Source organism: Pseudophryne corroboree, chromosome 6 (genome assembly GCF_028390025.1).
Source record: "Pseudophryne corroboree isolate aPseCor3 chromosome 6, aPseCor3.hap2, whole genome shotgun sequence".
Taxonomy (NCBI): Eukaryota; Metazoa; Chordata; class Amphibia; order Anura; family Myobatrachidae; genus Pseudophryne; species Pseudophryne corroboree.
The window spans coordinates 259,146,573-259,161,375 of NC_086449.1; the positions used below are offsets into that span (position 1 = coordinate 259,146,573).

Sequence of the window (14,803 nt, forward strand, 5' to 3'; positions counted from 1 at the left end):
GGGTGTGCGAGGTTTGTGTTAGTTGGTGTGATGTGAGGGTTAGGGGGTCATGAGGGTTTGGGGTTGGGTAGGGGGTTTGCACGGATTGGTTTTGTATGTGCAGGGTGTGGAGGAGGGTGCGTGCATGTTGGGGTTGGAGGAGGGGTTGGTGGAGTGTTCCTGCATGTGAAGGAGAAGAGGGTGTGGTGGTGGGGTGGTTAGTGGAGGCTCAGGTGTGCTGGTGTTACAGATGTGGGACGTGCGGTTCACGTGTTTGTGACTGTGCAGGTACTGGTGTGCGGCTGCTGCTGTGAGCTAATGAGTCGGCTGCAGCGGGAGGGAGATCCGGACGGAGCTCCCTCCCTCTGCAGCAATGTGCCGTGAGCATTGTCCCATCCTGTCCCCGTTCCGCTGCACAGGGTCCGCCCTTGTGAAGGGCGGCATGCCTCCACACTGTGTGCCCGCGTCAGGTGATGTTATAGTGGGTCAGTCGCTCGTGTCCCCAGCCCTGCGTTTGTTTTCCCAGGAGAGGAGTATGGTGTGACCTAAGGTTGCAGTCGGAGGTAGCTCTGTCAGAGCATCAATGGGGACAGGTGAGTGTGGGGTCCATGCACCGTCCCGCTGTACATGTTCTGCTCCAGCAGCTGGCCAGAACGACTCCCCGTCTGTAATCTGCAGGTGGTGATATAGGGGTGCATGAGGGAGGGTTCGCCGACGTGGGGTGTGTGTGTAAGTCACCCAGTATGGTGTGTACCCGTGAGAGGTGTGGCGGGCGGCCATCTGCTTCTTCCCGGAACCCTCCGTATCGCGTATATTCCCCTCCCTGCTGATGCTGTCTGGAGCTGTGTCTGCTGCTATCGCTGGCCATGGTCACCTCCCTACTGTAGGTAGTATCACAGGGCATCTTGTACCTGACTCTGCTGCTGGCACAGGGCATGGTGTGTCTCCCTGCAGATGCAGTTGACTCCGCCCAGCTTTGTGAGTCCGCCCAGCATAAAGGCCCGTACACACTGGTCGATATATCGGCCGTTCTCTTGAACGGCCGATATATCGCGGGACCGTCGGCCAGTGTGTACGGCCGATACGTCTGTGAACTCCGTCGTTCACAGACGTATCGCGTCGGCCGCGCAGCACAGCCGACGGCCAATATATCTACCGATATATTGGCGCGTCGCTGTGTGTGTGACCGCCCGTACACATGCTGCGGCGGCCGGCGGTGATTGACAGCTGAACTGGGCGGGCGTGTGTACACGCCCGCCCAGTTCATGACGTCAGTCCCCGATGGATCGAGCAGTGTGTATACTGAACACACTGCTCGATCCGTCCATAGATATATCTGCAGATCAATTGATCTGCAGATATATCTATTAGTGTGTACCCACCTTTAGACACATAGGCACAGAGTCACAGATCTGTGCTAATATATAGGAGAAATGGATTAATAGCGTGTTGTGATAATGCTCCCTTTGCATTACAGTTTATTGAACACATTACTTTCTGATTTTACATTTACGGTAAGTATATTCATTATAGAGCCTACATTGAGCCCTTTTAACACAATTTTTTTGTGTTTGCGCTTTTTACTAGTGTTTTCAATAGTATCAGCAAATGCAACAGTGTGTTTGTGGCCTAAGATATATAATCTATATAGTAATAGCGTAAGGATGATTTTTATGAGTGACTTACTTATATGAAGCCGTTGCCTGAGCAGGGCACATCATATACCAAATGAAAGCTCTTGGTCCATAGATGTGCAGGATTATATTGGCGTTGTAATTGGTTGCTTTGTTTCGAAGTTATGCAGTAAAATGTCCTCAGCCAATCGCACTGAATCACCATTGCGCTTTCTGAAAATGTGACAGTTGGTCAACTCTGCCTGTGCACCTGCCGGTGACCTGGACCATGTGACCTGCCAGGTGGTCTGGAAAGTGTCACAGTTATGTTCAGCCGCCCACTAAGCAGTGATACCGCGGGGTATCGACTCCAATGGAGATGAAAAGGGGTAATGACAATAAGCAATTTGCTCCCAAATGCTGGAAAACAGAGAAAAGGGGTCATTGGGTTTGATCGGATTTAACCCAGGCGTCACCAGCAGCACTGTAACATTACATGCAGCACCCAGCTCCTGTTCCACTGTAGGAGCCAGGAAGTGCAGGCACACAGTCTCCGAAGGCAGCCCGCATCTCTGGGACCCCCACTGCGACAAAAAATGGGGTCGGGACTCAAAGCCACGCCCCATATGCTAAGTCACACCCCCTCCACTAAGCCACATCCCCATTTGCAATGCGCCTCGGGAATGCCGCACCAGGTGTCACTGGGTTTAAGGGGGACATTTACTAAGCAGTGATAAGAGCGGAGAAGTGAGCCAGTGGAGAAGTTGCCCATGGCAACCAATCAGCACTTAAGTAACATCTATAATTTGCATACTATAAAATGATACAGAGCTGCTGATTGGTTGATGAGGCAATTTCTCCACTGGCTCACTTCTCCGCTCTTATCACTGCTTAGTAAATGTCCCCCTAAATGATGCCCCTGATGTTAGACAATAATCTTAAAGCATATGGTCAGCTTTAGGAGCAAATAAAAGAGAAGCAATTTGCACCTTGGCGAAATCATGCTGCACTTCAGGTGGCGCAGATTTAAAATGTGCAAAAATATTTATAGTTGGGATGGGAGGTGTCCAGCTTAATCTTACATATCAGTGTAAAATTGAAGCTATCCAGTATTTGTTTGCTATATGTAAAAGCAGCCAGTATTTTCCCTGCATACAAAAAAAGTAGATATAGAGTACCAGCCCCCCTTGCATTGCAAAATGGTTTGTTCCAAAAGCAGATTGCTCCTTTTTTGCTTTTTGTTAATATGCCCCAAACCCCGAACCAGGACCAACCTGGACATAATCCACTTTAGTCTAAATGGTGCAACTTAAGTTTATAAATGCAAAAAGTTTATCAAAAGACAATGGGGGTTTAGCAAACCAAAAAGTTAGCAATTGGTCAAAAGCATGCTGCACTGAAAGTGGGGCAGGTGTAACATGTGCAGAGAGATTTATATTGTGTATTATATTGTGTATTATATTGTTTCTGTGCAGGGTAAATACTGGCTGCTTAATATCTACACTGCAATTTAGATTTCTGTTTGAACACCCCCCCCACCAAACTCTAACTCTCTCTGCACATGTTACATCATCCCCTCCTGCAGCATGTTACGTGCGCCGCTCTCCCCCTCCCCCACCACCACCACCACCCGTGCTTTGTTGGCGCACATATATTACATTTTTTATATTTTGAATGGAGCCTAGCGAAGCCTCCCCACTTTGGCCACGTCCTCTCTCATTACAGGGGCAAAGCTGCCGGCGCCCCTGGTTAGAGCTGCGATCTGTTAGAAGGATTACAGTATACTGAAGCGCTTTTTAAAAAAAAAAAAAAAAAACATGTGCTACAGTACACTGTTTGCCAAAGATCAAAGCTGCTGATATGTTTATTAGCTACAATTTAATATTTCTATCTCTGAGTCATATCCCTGTGACTCAGAGGTCTGTTTTCTAAGCTTTGGAAAGAAATAAAGTGGACAGAGATAAAGTACCAGCCAATCAGCACTTGTCATTATCTATGCGCCCCTGTCATTATCGGCGCTGCTATCGTTTAGATAGCACGCCGATATGCAGGGCAATGTATGAACGGGTAGTAACACTGACCATTCTGACACCTGTAGTTATCGATTTTGACATCTGCCGGTGTTGTTGCCCATATACCACAGCAAGGGAAAGCACTGTCCCTGGCTGTGGCAGCTGCCAGCTCTGCAAGTGAGATCTCGTGAGATTAGTGAGATCTCGCACATGCGTACTGGAGCCGGCCAGGGGAGAGACAGCACATCAGCACTAGGCTGATGCGCTGTGTGCTCTAGCAGCGATCACCAGAGGGGGGAGTTTTCACTCCCTCACTTCAGCATCTGAGATGTTAATAAATCTCGGTGCTGCTGCTTCCTGCTTTGCTTCGGTAAAGAGGCGAAGCAAGAAGTGTTATACCCGAACGATAAGCGCGGGTATAATACCTTTAGTTACTTATCGACACTTTCTGGCCAATTACTGTAATGAATAAGAATTATGGGGGTCATTCCGAGTTGATCACTAGCTGCCGTTGTTCGCAGTGCAGTGATCAGGCTAATAATTGTCATTTATGCGCATGTGTATGCACCCCAATGCGCACGCACGGCATACGGGTACAAAGGCATTTGTTGTATTGCACAGGTTCTAGCAAAGTTTTCAAGCGCACTGACGGTCGCAAGAAGATTGACAGGAAGGGGGCATTTCTGGGTGTTAATTGACCATTTTCAGGGAGTGTTTGCAAAAACGCAGGCGTGTCTGAAAAAACGCAGGCATGGCTGGGCGTTCGCTGGGCGGGTGTCTGACGTCAAATCCGGACACGAATAGGCTGAAGTGATTGCAAGCGCTGAGTAGGTTCAGAGCTACTCAGAAACTGCACAAACTGTTTTTGCAGAGCTCGGCTGCACATGCGTTCGCACTTCTGCTAAGCTAAAATACACTCTCCAGTGGGCGGCAGCATAGCGTTTGCACAGCTGCTAAAACTAAATAGCGAGCGATCAACTCGGAACGACCCCCTATGTACTGTGCTTTTGCCCATCGTTTGTACTCGCATAAAGCCACAGCTCCTGTTGTATTCCTGATGCATCTGCTCCTGTATTTGCAGGGGGACAGAGGTGCATTTCCTACCTACTGTATTGCAGAGTAGACTTCATTTGCAGCCAACTCTGCATAGCTCTTAAAATGTGTTTGTTTGTTTGTTTGTTTTCTGGGCTAGAAGCATTTTCTGTTTGTACTTAGATGCAAATTGTGTTCAACCCTGAATAATACACTAGATGATGTGTGTAATCAGCGACATTGGCAGTGACGAGACCTGCCGGGGCAGCCGGCATCGGCAAGTGCATACATACTCAGAGACGGTCCTTGGCATAGGCAAACTAGGTTGATTAAAATGATTAAAACTAAATAGCGAGCGATCAACTCGGAACGACCCCCTATGTACTGTGCTTTTGCCCATCGTTTGTACTCGCATAAAGCCACAGCTCCTGTTGTATTCCTGATGCATCTGCTCCTGTATTTGCAGGGGGACAGAGGTGCATTTCCTACCTACTGTATTGCAGAGTAGACTTCATTTGCAGCCAACTCTGCATAGCTCTTAAAATGTGTTTGTTTGTTTGTTTGTTTGTTTGTTTGTTTGTTTTCTGGGCTAGAAGCATTTTCTGTTTGTACTTAGATGCAAATTGTGTTCAACCCTGAATAATACACTAGATGATGTGTGTAATCAGCGACATTGGCAGTGACGAGACCTGCCGGGGCAGCCGGCATCGGCAAGTGCATACATACTCAGAGACGGTCCTTGGCATAGGCAAACTAGGTTGATTAAAATGATATGCGGCATACCTATATTCTGTGTGTGACTATGGGGGTAATTCAGAGTTGATCGCAGCAGCAAATTTGTTAGCAGTTGGGCAAAACCATGTGCACTGCAGGTGGAGCAGATATAACATTTGCAGAGAGAGTTAGATTTGGGTGGGTTATTTTCTTTCTGTGCAGGGTAAATACTGGCTGCTTTATTTTTACACTGCAATTTATATTTCAGTTTGAACACAATACACCCAAATCTAACTCTCTCTTCACATATTATAGCTTCCCCCGCACCCCTCCAGTGCACATGGTTTTGCCCAACTGCTAGCAAATTTGCTGCAGCAATCAACTATGAATTAGGGCCCTATGACTGTATCTGCATACGAAATGCTACGTTGCAGTGTATTCCTGGAAATCACTGTAATGTAGCATTTCGTATGCAGATACAGCCACAGTTGCACACAGAATATAGGCATGCTGCATACCATTTTAATCAGCAGAAGCTGCTTGAGCATTCTAGCCATATAGCAATGCAAATAAGATGCATTTTGGGTAAAAAATGTGCACGACTTTTCGGCAAAAAGACATCTCCTGCTGCATATAGTATTGAGGCAAGATGAATGAGAACACATCTGTATCCAAGCAGAGGCAGAGGTCACAGTATTAGAGGCCGTGTGAGCATGGGTTGGTTGTGCAGTAGTGTTCGGCATATGTGTAAGGGGCATTATGTGTGTCATGTGTATAAATGCATTAATAATGTGCGGCATATGTGTAAGGGACATTATGTGTGTCATTATGGTATCTCGGTGGCTGCATTGAGAGAGTCCGCTGTCGAGCATGATAGGAACATCATTAAGCACAGGGAGTTACAGGGGGAAAGACTGATGACAGTAAGTATAGACGAACTTACAAAAAAAGCCATATCAGCCGAAACCCCAGACCCCTGATGGTAAGTCACGTGTAGTAACATGCTATATTTGTCACAAGGTAGGACATTTTGCAAGGGACTGTAGGAATAAAGGTACACATAATGTATACCGACCCCCTAGACCAGGATATGAACCACACTACAATGCACATAATTGGGATCAGGGACCACCTAGGAGAAATTAAGAGCCACATACAGGGGAAACAAGGAGGTACCCACCAAGGAGAGACTGGCAGGCCTCCGAAAATTCTCAGCTACCCCCTCACATATTGTAGCTGCCAATGCGCTGCGGGAGGGTCTCACCACACAATAGGGGTTGGGCCACACCTGTAGTCTGCAGCCAGTGAAGTTGATTGCTAGCCTTGGTAGTGAACCTGAGGTCACGGTTGATATAGCTGGTGTACCATTACCTTTTCTTGTAGATACAAGGGCGGCCAGGTCAGTGTTAAATTCGACAGTAGGCATGAAAACAACGGCTAAAACAATTTCGGCAATGGGAGTAACAGGAACTGTGCAACAATACCCTTTGAGTAGACCTGCAGAGATTACGATAGGGCCCTTGCAAACCAAACATACTTTCCTGTTGGCTGCATCGGCTCCGACTAATCTACTAGGGAGAGATTTATTGTGTAAAATGCGGTGTGTCATATACTGTACTCCTGAGGGTGTCTTCTTGGATAAACCTGGGAACCACGCTCAAGAAGTACAAGATATATTAGACACCCCTCAAAGGCTAATGTCGCATTCTACTGTTATAGACAAGTGCCCATCAAAGGTAGAGGAAATTATCTCACAAATACCGGGTTCCCTTTGGACCAAAGATGGACAAGACACTGGATTGATGGCGAATGTAGCTACAGTAGTAGTGCAAGTAAAAGATGGTAGAATAGCTCCAAAAATCCCTCAGTATCCTCTGAAGCCAGAGGTAGAATTAGGAGTGTACCCCGTCAAAGTGCGGTTGCTACAACAAGGCATCCTAGTCAGGATGTCCAGCACTGCCAATAGTCCCATCTTCCCTGTGAAAACGAGTGGGGGGAGGGGTTACAGGCTAGTGCAGGATCTAAGGGGGATAAACAAGATAGTTGAGAGCCAATTCCCCGTAGTGCCCAATCCAGCTGTCATCCTCATGCAAATCCCCTCTACTGCAAAATTCTTCACTGTCATCAACCTCTGTTCTGCCTTCTTTTCTGTCCCTCTGCACCCTGACAGCCAATATATTTTTGCTTTTACATACAGGGGAGTACAGTACACCTGGACTCGTCTCCCCCAAGGTTTCATTGACAGCCCGAGTATTTTCTCCCAGGCCTTGCTTGACTGTTTATAATCCTTTCAACCTGAGAGTGGATCAGTGCTAATACAGTATATCGATGACTTATTGTTGTGTTCTGACTCACTCGAATCGCCCTTGAAAGACACGAAACAGCTTCTGTTTCATCTTTCCCAAATGGGACACAAGGTTTCAAAGGATAGGTTGCAGTTGTGCCAGACCAGGGTAAAATATTTGGGACATTGCTTGACTCAAGGACTTAGACACCTCACCGCTGATAGAATACAGGCGATTTGCGACATGACTCTGCCACAAACGCAGCAACAGATCCGCACTTTCCTTGGAATGTGTGGGTACTGTCGAAACTGGATTGCAGGGTTCTCTATACTGGCTTTACCTTTGCAAGAAATGGTCTCTTCGGACAAACCAGAACGGGTCTCACACACAGATGAGTCCGAACTGGCATTTCAGAGACTCAAACAGTGCCTATCACAGGCACCTGCATTAGGTATGCCAGATTATGAGAAGCCCTTTGAATTATATGGTACAGAAAGTGCAGGGTGCGCGGCAGGAGTTTTAACCCAGAGACATGGTGATGCCAGCAGGCCGGTAGCTTACTACAGTGCACAGTTGGACACCATAGCGCGGTCTCTCCCCACATGCTTGCGAAGTGTTGCAGCGATAGCTTTGCTAGTAAGTAAAAGCAAGGACATAGTGTTAGGACACAACTTGACCATCCATACACCTCATGCAGTATCAGCCTTACTGAACTCTGCCCAAACCAGACATGTCTCATCTGCTCGGTTTACAAAGTGGGAATTATCACTGATGGCCCCTGTAAACATCACTATTAAGAGATGCAGCTCACTAAATCCAGCAACTTACTTGCCAAGTGTGCCTGGACAGGCACAAAGGGTGGAGGATGAGAATGATGGTGAAGGAGGATTTAGTGCAGACACTGATAAGCATGATTGTATGGAATACCTGAATCAGACTTTCACTGCGAGGCCTGACATCAGTGACAACCCACTGGAAGGAGTAGACTTTACCTTCTACACTGACGGTAATTGCCACAGACAGACGGACTCAGGAGACCTGTGTACTGGATATGCAGTTGTAGACGACAGAGGTATCATAGAAGCTGAACCCCTGGGCACACCGCACTCAGCACAAGTTGCTGAGTTGGTCGCCCTAACCAGAGCGTGTGAATTGGCCAAGGGTAAGTCAGCTAATATATACACAGATTCTAGGTATGCCTTTGGAGTGGTGCATGATTTTGGGGCCCTATGGCACCTTAGAAATTTCATGACGGCAGCTGGCACACCTGTAGCGCATGCGTCCCACATAAAAAGGCTTCTAACAGCGATACAGGAACCAGACAGAGTGGCTGTTATCAAGTGCAAAGCACATACTTACAACCAAGACCCAATTTCACTTGGTAACAGCCGGGCAGACGAAGCTGCTAAATCAGCAGCCAGCACTCCCATACAAACGAACATCACACCACTGATGACATTTAACACGATCAACACACAACAATTAATTGAAATGCAAGATTTGTGTTCTTTACGGGAAAAGGCAGTCTGGAGATCAAAGGGGTATGGCCAGGAATCCTCAGGACTGTGGACAGGTGGACAAGGTAAGCCAGTGGCCCCCAGAGCATATCTTCCAAGCCTAGCTGAGGCGGCACACGGTCTGACTCATCTGGGTAAAGAGGGTATGTGTAAGCTGGTGAGAGCCTACTGGTGTGTGCCAGGATTCTCTTCTCATGCAGGTAAGAGAGCAATTACATGTTTTACCTGCTTGAGGAAGAATATTGGAAAGTCAATACCAATAGAGCCATCCCATATCCCTCCGACAGACGGACCTTTTCAGGTAATACTAATCTATTTCATACAGTAACCACCCTGTAGGAATTTAAAATATGTGTTGGTTTGTATTGATGCATTTTCCAACTGGGTAGAAGTGTTCCCGGCTGCCACAAATACTGCTACGTTCACTGCAAAGAAAATTGTGCAGGAATTTGTGTGTATATATGGTTTCCCTAGAATAATTGAAAGTGATAGGGGTACCCATTTTACAGGTGAAGTCTATCAGGTCATGTGCAAGCTGATGGGAATTAATAGCAAAGCTGCATACTCCGTACCGTCCACAGGCGAGTGCAAAGGTGGAGAGAGTGAATAGCACTATTAAGAACAAGCTGAGCAAATTAATGTCTGAAACTGGATTGTCGTGGCCAGAAGCTTTGCCACTAGTGTTGTACAGCATCAGAACCACTCCCAGGTCTCCCCTTAACCTATCACCCTTTGAAATTCTTATTGGTCGACAACCTCATGTAATGATAGACCCCCAGGATGATTTGAAATGTAATAATGAAGTGACTGTGAAATATTTGGTTGGGATGAGCCAGCAGCTGAGAAATCAACAAAGAAATTTAAAGCTGGTGATTCCTGACCAACCGAACAGTAATTGTCATGACATTGAACCTGGGGATTATGTGATGATTCTAAATTTCTTACGCTCAGGTTGCCTCATAGACAGGTGGAAAGGACCATATCAAGTCTTGTTAACCAGCACAACAGCATTGAAGGTCGCCGAAAGAGAGACTTGGATCCACTCGTTCCACTGCAAGAAGGTCGCTGACCCGGAGAGAACTCGTGACAAAGAGCAGAGTGTAGAGAATCTCGTATCACTGGAGTGTCTGTTCCGGGAAAGTTGAGAGGCGGGACTGTTGAAAGGCATCTGAGCACAGACAGTAACAAGAGCTAGAACGGTTGTCATACCACTTTCTTTTTTCACCTCCCCCTGCATTTTTCCTTTCTTTTCTCCTTCTTATTTTCCTCCTTTCCCCTAACGAAATGGATCAATCACAAGAGTCTGCGTTTCGGGTTCTATTAGTAATTCTGGTTTTGATAAGGACAGTTTGTTTTGGTGAGGGTCCCAGAGAGGTTGAGCAGGGATCTGGAATGGGTTCTGATGGCAAGTATGAATTTGTAGGATCTCAGGATCAGCGCATCACTTTAGTAAAGGCTGTAAGCGCTCTGGTAGTCAGGGAGCTCGGAGGCACTGTGAGGGGTTATTGTCTCATGAATATTGTATTTGTAGGAATTGTGAGAATATAGTTGAGGATGGGTGCATCCAGAGATGTCAGTCCAACCTTAATATCGACATGGACCGTCATCCGTTCAGTGATTACCACTCACTAGTGGGTAAGGTCTTAAACCAGACAGAATGCTGGGTGTGCTCACAGGTACCTCAAGGTCAGAGCAAGTCAGGATTAGTACCGTACCCTTTAGCAATAGATGAGGTACTCGAATTACGGGGTGGGAGACCGGTGGACAAGAAATTCAATATTTCTAGGCCCCCTAGTTTGAAACTCCACCAGTATCATGTAGACAGGTCCTTATTGTGTTTTAATATTTCCAATTACCGAAAACTGGGAAATTGGGAAGTGACGTGGAATAACCAGACAATGACCTTTTCACACAGAGCTGATAGGATACCCATAGACTCTGAACTTGTACGCCAAATAGCCAACAGTGGGAGGTATTTTCGGTATAGGTATACTCGTGGAAGAAAGACCATGTGGGTTGGAAAAGTATCGCCAAGGTATTGTGCTCATATCATCCAGCCCGATACTTGTACTGGAGCAGATGAGAGAACTAGGGATTGGTTTCTTCACTTGGAAAGTTTGTAATATGGTGATGTTATATTTTGTCCCCTATGTTCTCCCAGATGATGCCTATTTCATATGTGGGAGGAAGGCGTACAAGTGGCTTTCCCCGAGCTCAGAGGGATTGTGTTATATTGGGAGAGTACTGCCAGAGGTCGTGACCATAACCCATGATAAAATGAAAGACGTTCACCGCAGTGCTCAGGCTCCTTATACTCATACTCACTATGAACACATCATCAAGAGACACCTCATAGATAGGACAGAGCACGCAGCCTCTGATTTGATCCACGAATCCACCGGGATTCAATTCCTTCTCGCATTAGACATCACCCGTACTGCCAGAGGAATTATAAATTATAGGTATATCCATGCGCTAGCGAACTTGATAGATACTATCACTGAGATGTATGACGACACCTTCAGGTATATGGGAAGGGAGTTACAAGCTTACAAGAAGGAACTGATTCAGCACAGGATGGTCCTTAATTATATCACAGCAAAAAGATGGACGATGGGGGGTAATTCCAAGTTGATCGCAGCAGGATTTTTGATAGCAATTGGGAAAAACCATGTGCACTGCAGGGGAGGCAGATATAACATGTGCAGAGAGAGAGATTTGGGTGTGGTGTGTTCAAACTGAAATCTAAATTGCAGTGTGAAAATAAAGCAGCCAGTATTTACCCTGCACAGAAACAAAATAACCCACCCAAATCTAACTCTCTCTGCACATGTTATATCTGCCTCCCCTGCAGTGCACATGGTTTTGCCCAACTGCTAAAAAATTTCCTGCTGCGATCAACTTGGAATTACCCCCGATATCTTGCAGTTGAAGTGGGAGTTCAGGAGGAAGCACAACCTTACCTTAGCGACTGTGAGTAATGAACTGACCGGCTGGGTCTCATGGTTGAACCCACGAAATTGGTTCTCAGGTTTAGGAGAATGGGCTCAAAATGTTATCATGAGTGTAGGGAAGCTTCTCCTTTGTATCCTGGGAGTCGTCATAATTATTGGTTCGATATTTAGGTGTGTTCGAATTCTGACGCGGTGCAAGCACGGTACAAAGTTGATGAGTCTAAGGAGCGAGGGCGCTGTTATAGCAGCAGATTTAATTTATGACCCATCCATAGAGACAGTGTTATGATAAGGCTTGCAAATGAATTTCATGGCCTGTTTCTTTCACCGTTTTTCTTTTGTTTCCCCCTCTGCCCAGATACATCCATCCGGAAAAGACATCAGCCCTACCCAAAATATTTATGTGAATGTATTTTAGATATGTGTCTTATCTTCATCTCTGCAACCTCCAGTTAACAGCACACATAGTCGACAGGTGATATCCACATATACTAGCACTCACTTATGTTTCCTCTCCATGTATCATCAATTAAATGTGCACCTCACTTGTTTTAACAAGAACCTGAAAAAGAGCTCGGTAGTGTTTGTTGGCCCATTTAAAGACCCTTAATACGGGATGAGAAGGATTTCATGTATACTTCGCAATACCTCGAAGCTTATTTAGAACATATACGGCATGATGATACATGCCCCTCAGACATGGATTCATACATACATGCTTTCTACTATCCCACTAGGTCATACATTTCCCACCTACAACTCTCCCCCGACCATCCAAAACTTCTGTAGATATTGTATAGATATTTATCTGTTTAGTGATTAGATAGTGGCACTTATTGGTGACTGCCAAAGGGTGGACTGTCAAAGTCGAAAAACATTGCAGTACACACATCACGTACAAACTACACACAGATGGCCTCCGCGCGTGTACTTGTTCTGCTGTGCGTGCGCATATCTGCAATTTGCGTATGGTCGCTCCCGCGGTCCTGCGCATTTGCGTGTGGTATGAGTATTTATGGTAGAGTTTGTGAACGCATGGAAGGCTATCAAAACACATTACATATTTAATCCAAATAGTGCACAATGTACACATAGTCTCCCTGCACCACATCAGAAAGTAACAGCAGTTTAAATGGTAACAGAACAAAGGGATTCACCTTTACAGGATAGGAGGGGACAGAACAAGGTTATAAGGTGGTGTTTGGTATCCAGCTGAAGGGTATTTTAAGGGTAACATTCGGTGTTGGTTTGAGAAAGATCGCATGTTCCTGCGGACAGTTATGTGCAGGAGCAGAATATAGATATAAACTGTATTTACTGTACAATATGTATGCGGCGGGAATCCAGAGGAGACCACCCACAAGAGCAGTTGGAACAGACATCGCCTACCTATTCAAACCGGCCTATGACCTCTCCTGTACTGTAAATGACCATCCCTGTGTCCAATGGACAAAGAGATTACAGTATCCATTGTGTTATGTTTTGGATGAATTGTATAAAGAGATCCTGCAGCAGGCCTGGTCAGACACAAGACTCACAAAGTTATCTATTAGATGACCGAGGACCGGACCGGGAAGCGCGGCGAATCCAATCACGTATGTACAATTGAATGTAGCCATTATTCTGTTGTATTGTATTGTTTATATTGTAACCCCCTTTCAGCAATAATACGCTGTGGTGTCGGAACCCAGTGGTTTAACTACAGACTGGTGTCGTGTCTTTCTTTCCCTGCTAAGGTTTAAAGTGTAATAGCATCGCACTGCATTGCTGCATAAGGTTTAAAGTGTATTCATTGGGTGTGTACGCGCTGTGTGTACTTTGTACTGTCAGCGCAGCATTTGTACGCAAAGTCCGTACACGGTACGGGACTCTGTACGCTAACAGCGTAAAAGGTGCGTAGAGTGTGTATTAAGTTTAGCGGCCGCAGCGGCTCCATGGTAAAGTGTATTTAAAGTGTGTATAAGGTATAGCTTTTCATTCCTATATATAAATCAGCATTATCATAAAGGGATACTACTGTGTGATGTAATGTGAAAAAGGGACACTATCGCATCATGAAATGTAAGTAAAGTCACTCTACTGTGTGGCCTATTTTTAATTGGGGGTACTATTGTGTGGCCATGCTCCTTCCCAGCAAAAACATGCCCACACTGTTCCTATTCAAAATATAGGAGGTAGGAGCACCAAAATGAGGACTACTATGGGTGAGGGGTGATGGTGCTGTGAAAGAGGTGCAGGGTCAGAGGTAGACCTAGCGGCGGTGCTAGGGGAAACCAGCCAAAAACCTGCCTAGGGTATCATATTGTTTAGGTCTGGCTCTGTACATACTTGACGATACAGGTAACGATGGAGTGATGGCAGGGCCCATGCTGCATTCTTCCATGGGTCCTGCATGTAGGGCCAACAGAGGATGTCACTGACAACACGCAGGAACCCGCAATGTCAGCAACATGGTGGGTACACACTAGACAATGTGCCCAATATTTCGGTCGGATCCCCTGGATCGGACGACATAATGTCTAGTGTGTAGCCAGCTTAAGGTCCACAGAGCATTCACAAGAATGCCTGAGTGGCAATGTTTTTATCGGGATCAGTATGATATCCTGGCTGTCGGGATCCTGGCTGTCGGGATCCCGGTGGTCAGGAGAGCGACGCCAGGATCCCGACAGCCAGGATACCGGCGGCGAGCGCAGCATG

General features: G+C 46.2%; 1 long non-coding RNA gene across 4 annotated transcripts in view; it reads right to left on the reverse strand.

Annotated features, from left to right (window-relative positions):
- The window catches only part of LOC134935177 (uncharacterized), an 87,558-nt gene extending 83,834 nt beyond the window's left edge, over positions 1 to 3,724 (reverse strand). For all 4 annotated transcript variants that reach the window (XR_010179963.1, XR_010179964.1, XR_010179962.1 and 1 more), the window contains exons 1-2: positions 3,674 to 3,724; positions 1,666 to 2,012 (exon numbers count right to left, since the gene is read on the reverse strand). This is a non-coding gene — a long non-coding RNA (uncharacterized LOC134935177). The remainder of the gene's footprint in view (positions 1 to 1,665; positions 2,013 to 3,673) is intronic.
- Positions 3,725 to 14,803: the final 11,079 nt, after the last annotated feature.